The sequence below is a fragment of the Dipodomys ordii genome, unplaced genomic scaffold (genome assembly GCF_000151885.1).
Source record: "Dipodomys ordii isolate 6190 unplaced genomic scaffold, Dord_2.0 Scaffold43, whole genome shotgun sequence".
Classification (NCBI taxonomy): Eukaryota; Metazoa; Chordata; class Mammalia; order Rodentia; family Heteromyidae; genus Dipodomys; species Dipodomys ordii.
In genome coordinates this window covers 5,376,312-5,383,518 of record NW_012267259.1, presented here as the reverse complement: position 1 = coordinate 5,383,518, position 7,207 = coordinate 5,376,312, and the positions used below count along the sequence as shown (strand labels likewise).

The 7,207-nt window shown below is 42.9% G+C and overlaps 2 protein-coding genes across 6 annotated transcripts in view; both read right to left on the bottom strand.

Annotated features, from left to right (window-relative positions):
- Nucleotides 1–7,207, bottom strand: part of LOC105987588 — a 20,976-nt gene that overhangs the window by 12,083 nt on the left and 1,686 nt on the right. The window lies entirely within an intron of this gene.
- LOC105987640 (chromosome unknown open reading frame, human C18orf54) overlaps nt 1,349–7,207 on the bottom strand; it is a 52,525-nt gene continuing 46,666 nt past the window's right edge. For all 5 annotated transcript variants that reach the window (XM_013018956.1, XM_013018954.1, XM_013018951.1 and 2 more), the window contains 2 exons: nt 2,043–2,279; nt 1,349–1,558 (listed from right to left, as the gene is read on the bottom strand). The gene's annotated coding sequence lies outside the window, so the exon portion shown is untranslated. The remainder of the gene's footprint in view (nt 1,559–2,042; nt 2,280–7,207) is intronic.

The window sequence follows — 7,207 nt, the reverse complement described above, 5'->3', positions numbered from 1 at the left end:
GCTCAAGTGGTAGAGCGCTAGCCTTGAGCTGAAGAGCTGAGGGACAGCGCCCAGGCCCAGAGTTCAGGCCCCATGACTGGACCCAAAAAACAAAAACAAAAAAAAACAACCAATTAACCATCAGAAAACCAGAAGTGGTGCTGTGGCTCAAAGTGGCAGAGCACTAACCTTGAGCATAAAATCTCAGAGACAGTGCCCATGCCCTGCGTTCAAGCCCCAGGACTGACCCCAAAATATTATAATGATCTCATAATTTTCTTGAGGGCATAGAAAATATTCAACTCCAACAGTCTGAATTTAGGAACTGATATAAACTTTTCTTGAACTTCCAGAACTACATTCCCAGGCTGGGCTATATCCTAGAGTGTATACAGTAGCATGTGCTTCAGAGCAATTTTCCTAGTGTGGAGTTTGTTTAGGGCTCTCCTTTGAGGAAAGTCTACTTAACTGCCTTTCCTTTCTATTACTGCTATAGCATTGCTAAGCCAACAATATGAAAATTAAATCTTCCAGAGATTATTCTCCTTTATCAACTTTGTATATACAGAGAAGGCAAAAAGAAACATGGACTATGTCACTTCATTTCCATGAGCCTTTATGAAAAATAGAAAGGGTTTAGTCTTATTATAGATCAAACTCTAATCTCTCTTGTTATAAATTTTAAAACTGAATAAACTGTCCAAATATAAAAAGTACTCTTAATTATCAATAACGAAAAATGCACCATAAATTGGCTGCAGATGGTAAATGTAACAGTCAACTACATGGTAACAGTCAACTACAAAAGTTCTAGGAGGGCTTAGTCACTACTGTTTCACCAGTGTCCGGCATATAGAAGTTCTATACATATTTTTTCAATTAACAAATTAGCTTAAACTCAGCTAATACATTCATTTCACCCCAAGTTGTGTTGATTTCATTTGACTTAGAATATTTTAAAAGTTCTAAACAAAAAAAGGCATGTAATGGCAACCTTGGAGATACACAAGGCTGAATATCCACAAGCTCATTGATGATCCCAATTGCTGCTTTTTTCCTAAGGATAACTGGTATTTCTTTGATCATTATCTCAGAGCTGCCAGTTTTAGATTTGGAATTGAGAACTAAAAGTGATCTTTTTAATGGGTAGCATATTTTTTAAAAAATGACGTTATAGCAAAAAATTCAAAGTGATAACAAAAATAAATAAGCTAGTGCTTGAAGGCACTCCTAACTTATCTAACTGAATCTAATTGAAAGCCTGGGTGTTTGTCTATCACTTAGTTATGTAATTTTTGTAACAACTAAAATAATACCCTGAGGAGACACAACACAGATGCTTAAGAGCAGAGTATTCTCGAACCTGTCATACCTGTACTAGGTAGCCATGTTCATTGGCATTGAAGTGCCAGTGAGGGGCCCGGAGTCCTTTGCTTTTTATTCTCAGGGTCCCCAGAGTTATCTGTGATCTCTGACTGTTCAAGTTGGTGCCAAAGGCCTCCTCTTCTTCACTAAGATAGTCTTTGATATTGTTCCTGTACCGTGCCCACTGGATTTCACCACCAGGGAATTCAAACACCTAAAAAATAAAAGCATGGGCAAGCCAGTCATCAGCATGAAAGCTACCAACATAGTGGGCAGAACCCCTCAGAATAATCATGCAGCCAGAACAGAAGTGGCAGTGGTAGTGAGGTAAATTTTTCAAATCTCAAAAAGACAAGGAATAAGACTTCAGCAAGAGGACAGAAATGACAGTAATGATATGTACAGTGTGATATAGGCAGTGCTAGCATCCTGATTGTTGTTGTTTTTTAATAGCCAGCTAGTTTGGCAAGAGAAGAGAGGGATTTCATTTGTCACTGCAATTATCTTCTCCAACTAGGCACATAGTCATCTCCTGGAATTTTTGCCTAAAGCAAATATCAACACAATTCTCCCCTCCTCCCTATCCCTTGCCCCTTTTCATCCTGCTGGCCCTTCCAATAGAACAAAGCTTAATAATGTGTAGTGGAAATGTACTTTTGTAACCACCATTTATTTTCTGTTGAATAGAGGATTCATACCTTGGATTTAGGTAAATGATTAAGAAACTGGAATTTTGGATCAACCACCTTCTTCTGTACTTTGTGAGCAGTGGTTGGAGGAAGCCAGGCTTGAGATGCCACATGAACATTTAAGTGAGGCTGAGAGTTGTTAACATGAACCAAGGAGAGAATCAGTACTCCAATTGCTGTGGTGATGACACAGGCCAAGAGACACAGCAGGAAAATGCTCATCAGTGACCACTGCCTCTCCTTTTCCTACAAGAAATTAGGAAGTCATTATTCTTGTTCACGATACATTAGCAATACTGGCTTTTCTCAATTTCTTAAGGTTTTAGATAAATCTGTCTCATAGCCTGATGAGGCTCAGAAAAGAACAATGACTTGGGAAAGTCACACCACTGTCAATAATTATGGGTCTAAAAATTAGTCCTGATTCCTTCCCTGCTGCTTCCAGTGAAAAACGCTGCAATGAATATGGTCTAGTGCCCTCAAAGAAAGGCTTACATCTGCATACATCACACAGCTAGCATCTAGGATTTTAAAAGGAAAACCACACAGTAGCATGTGACGCGGGGCGGGCTCTCCCGGAGCCTCCGAGCACAGCGCTTCAACAGGCATTAGAGTCCCCCATAATCCCGGCCTTGGGTCTTCTCAAACTCGGGGTGAATTCACGCGACGACGAAGTCCACTTCCAGAGAAGGTTTAGGACGGTGGCGCTCTCACAGGTAAACTTGTGTCTCTGACCAAACAGAGATTCAGGGCCAGGGGACACACTTTACCTCGAGAGACCCACTCCGTTCTCGCTCTGAATGTCACAGACTGGTCCACCTGCGGAAGCTTCGTCCCTCGGGTGGGGCCGAGGGGAGGGGAGCAGCAGTGGGGCCCCCCCGGGTCTGCCGCCACGGAGGATCGGATCGCCACGGAGGATCGGATCGCGCCCCGCGGTCCCCCGCGATCCCCCGCGGTCCCCGCTGACTCCACCACTGGAACCGCTGAGTCGCATGCGCCCCAGCCCCGGTCGTGGGGCGGGGAGGAGGGTAGCCCCCCCCCCGCCGCGCCCCGCAGTGCCCACGCCCCCAGAGCTACCTCCACACCGCTCTGCGGGCTCCGCGGACCCAGCATATGCGCGGTCCCGCCAGCCACCGCCTCCGCCGCCCTCCAGATGCTGCGGATGCCACCGGCCCAGCGATCCACTCATCCACAGGCCCGCCGGCGCCCTGCTCCACCAGGACCCCCACTGAGAACCGGCCCGCTGCCCCCACCGCCACCCCCACCAGACAGACAGACAGACAGACAGACACACACACACACACACACACACACACACACACGCACGCACACCCTCACAGGCCTCGCCTGCCCAGCGCTCCACCAGCTACAGATCTTGTGAGTATGGTCCCCAGCAGGGACCATTCCCTGGGGGACCCAAAGTCCCGATCAGAAGGGCGCACCGACCTAACTCTAGCTCTTTATTGTCAAGGTCACCGGTGCGTAAGTCAGGGAGCAAGCGTGTTTCTTGGAACTGGTTGCCCCCGCCCTCGTTTTCTCGCGCTTCCCCCCACGCCCCACCCGCCAGTTGTACAGTTCATTTCCAACACAGTGTCTTGTGAGTATCGCTGTTGCATTGGTTCGCCCTTTGTCCTCTGTCTCACCATTTGTCTCACCTTCCCTAATTCAGATAAATGTATATACAATACCCAGGGTACCAAAATCAGATACAGTGACAACAGGGGATAAACCACAGGGGGAAAATAAATAAAAACACGAAAGAATCAAGTAATTACATAGTACATTAAAAACAGTAACAACAAAGACAGACTTCTTGGAGTTCACTTATCTTAGCATCATCTTGTATGGTCATATGTCCATAGCTTTTGAGCTATTCGGCTCATCTACTGGGACTATCCTAGATAGATGTATATTAATTATTACAAATGAGGGAAACCATGGAAACTATGTTTTTCTGGACCTGGCTTACTTCACTTAATGTGATTTTTTTTCCAAGTTTTTCCATTTCCTAACAAATCGGGCAAAGTCATTCTTTCTGATGGAAGCCCAGAATTCCATTTTATGGGGGAGCTCTATGTTTAGTCTTTTGAGGAACCTCCATACTGCTTTCCAGAGTGGTTAAACAAGTTTGCACTCCCATCAACAGTGTAGCAGGGTTCCCTTTTGGCCACATCCCCTACGGTATCTGCTGTTATTAGATTTCTTGATTATAGCCAATATAACAGGGGTGAGGTGGAATCTCAATGTTGTTTTTATTTGTATTTCTTTTATAGCCGAGATGTGTGTCTATTGGCCATTCTTATTTCCTCTTCAGAGACATATCTCTTTAAGTCTTTAGCTCACTTATTGATGAGGCAGTTGTTTCTTTCAGGATTTGTCCTTGGTGATTTAATTTTTTGAGTTCTAAGTATATTTTACATATGAGGCCCTTGTCTGTTGTATGGCTAGTGAAGATCTTCTCCCAATATGTGGGCTTTCTTGCTGGCTATGTCCTTTGCCATGCAGAAGGTCTGCAGTTTAATGTAATCCCATTTGTCCAACGTTTCTTTGATTTGTTGTGTTTCTAGGTTTTTATTAAGAAAATTTCACTTTTCCTAAACCTCCTCTGGCTACCTGGGAAAGCCCCAGGACACAGCTCTGCCCCTGTACTAACAAATCCAAATCCCCAAAATCTCCCACCATCAGGCCTGAGAGTGGGATTCTAGGTAGCAGCCACATTCTCTTGGCTAGAGTGTAAATCCAATCAAACCACAAGGAAAGAGAACCACTGCAAGGCAAACCAGGCTTTACCAAGAAAGAGTTTAAAGGAATTCATGGAGATTCAAGCTCCAAATTTCAAACTCTCTTACAAAGCCATAGTAATAAAAACAGCTGTTACTGGCTAAAGAACAGGCCTGAGGACCAACACCCACATGTGAGCCCACAGACCTATGGTCACCTAATCTTTGACAAGGGAGCCAAAAAAACAGGATGGAAGAAAGACAGCCTCTTCAACAAATGTTGGCAGAATTGGCTAAACACATACAGAAAACTAAAGTTAGATCCTTATATGTCACCCTGCACCGGAATCAATTCCAAATGGGTCAAAGACCTCAAGGTAAAAGCAGAAAATATTACAAGAAGGAATAGGAGAAACACTAGAGCTCCTTGGCACAGGTCAAAACTATCTTAGTAAAGACCCAGAAACACAACAAACCAAAGAAAGGCTGGATAAATGAGATTGAATGAAACTGCAGAGCTTCTGCATGGCAAAGGACATAGCTAGCAAGAAATATCAAAACCCCACAGACTAGGAGAAGATCTTCACTAGCCATATAACAGACAAGGGCCTCATATTTAACATATACCTAGAGCTCAAGAAATTAAATTCCCCCAAACAAACCCCCAAAGAAACAACCACCCCACTAAAAAGTGGGCCAAAGACTTAAAGAGACTTTTCTGAAGAGGAAATATAAATGGCCAAGGGACACATGAAGAACTGTTCAACATCTCTGGCTATAAAAGAAATGCAAATCAAAACAACATTGAGATTCTACCTTGCCCCAGTTAGAATGGCTATAATCAAGAAAAGTAGTAACAGCAGATGATGGAGAGGATGTGGCCAAAGAGGAACCCTACTACACTGTTGGTGGGAGTGAAAATTTGTCTAACCACTCTGGAAAGCAATATGGAGGTTCCTCAAAAGACTAAACATAGAGCTCACCATGATCCAGCAATCCCACTCCTGGGCATTTGCCCAAATGATCACAAACAAGGCCATACAAAGCTACCAACACAATCATGTTCATTGCAGCATTATTTACCACAACTAAGATATGGAACCAATCCAGATGCCCCTCAATAGACAAGTGGATCAAGAGGATATATTGTATATACACAATGCAGTTCTATGCTTCCGTCAGAAAGCATACATTGTTCCATTCATAAGGAAATGGAAAGACTTAGAAAAAATTATATTAAATGAAGTAAGCCAGACCCAAAGAAATGTAGGGTGCATGATTTCCCTCATTTGTCAGAACTAGAACAGGTGATCTCAATAACCCAACTGCTTAGTACATAGGACCATAGATAATAAAGTGTATCAACTCCAATGTATGGAAATAAGAGGTTCTTATTAGACCCTGTATGTAGTTTGTCCTTTTCTCTTTTTTTCATTTCTCTTAGTTTTCTGTACCTTGTGTCTTGTATATAAGATTATTCAATACATGGAAGGGAAAGGGAATCACAGAAACAGTAGAACAAAGATGAACCAAAGCAACATTGATACTCACTTGAAACTATGTTGGATACGAACATTACAAATTGTGGGGAAGGGGAATAGGAAGGGGTAAGTGGGAGATAATGAGGGATGGGGTAACAATGATTAAAAATAAATGTATTCATTACCTTACTTATGTAACTATAACCCCTGCTCATCATCTTTTCAATAAAAATAAAATACAATTATTAAAAAAAGTACATTTCCCATAGTAATCTAGAACAACCTAGACGTATAAGTGCCCATATACATACACATACACCGTTTAAGCAAGTTATATTCACATATACCATTTAAGCAAGTTTCACAAGCACTACTTGTTATACAATTCATTTCTACATGTTCATTCCAGTACATCATGTACATGTATGTATATCATGACTAATGGATACATCCTGAACTCTGCCTGGATCTTTTTAAATAGACGAACAGGCAAATTATTATTGTGCCTCCTCAAATTGATTGAGAAAGATAACATCAAAAAGAGAGATCATTTTTTTAAAAATCTAGCTGGCTCCATTTCCAGCTTTTTGGTAGTTACTTGGAGATAGGAGTCTCATGGACTTTCCTGTTCAGGCTGGCTTTGAACCACAATCCTCAGATCTCAGACTCTTGAGTTGCTAGGACTAAAGGCATGGGCCAGTGGTAGAACACTAGCTTTGAGTACAAAAGCTCAGGGACAGTGTCCAGGCCCTAAGTTCAAGCCCAAAGATGGGCAGACAGGCAGGCAGGCACACTGGGGTACATTGGGGCACACCCATGCACAGGCGTGTGTACATACACACACACACACAAACCAGTTGAACCAGGTGTTGGTGTCATACCTATAAGTCTAATTACTCAGGAGGCTGAGAGCTGAGGATCACAGTTCAAAGCTAGCCCAGGTAGGAAAGTCCACTAAACCACCACAAAAAAA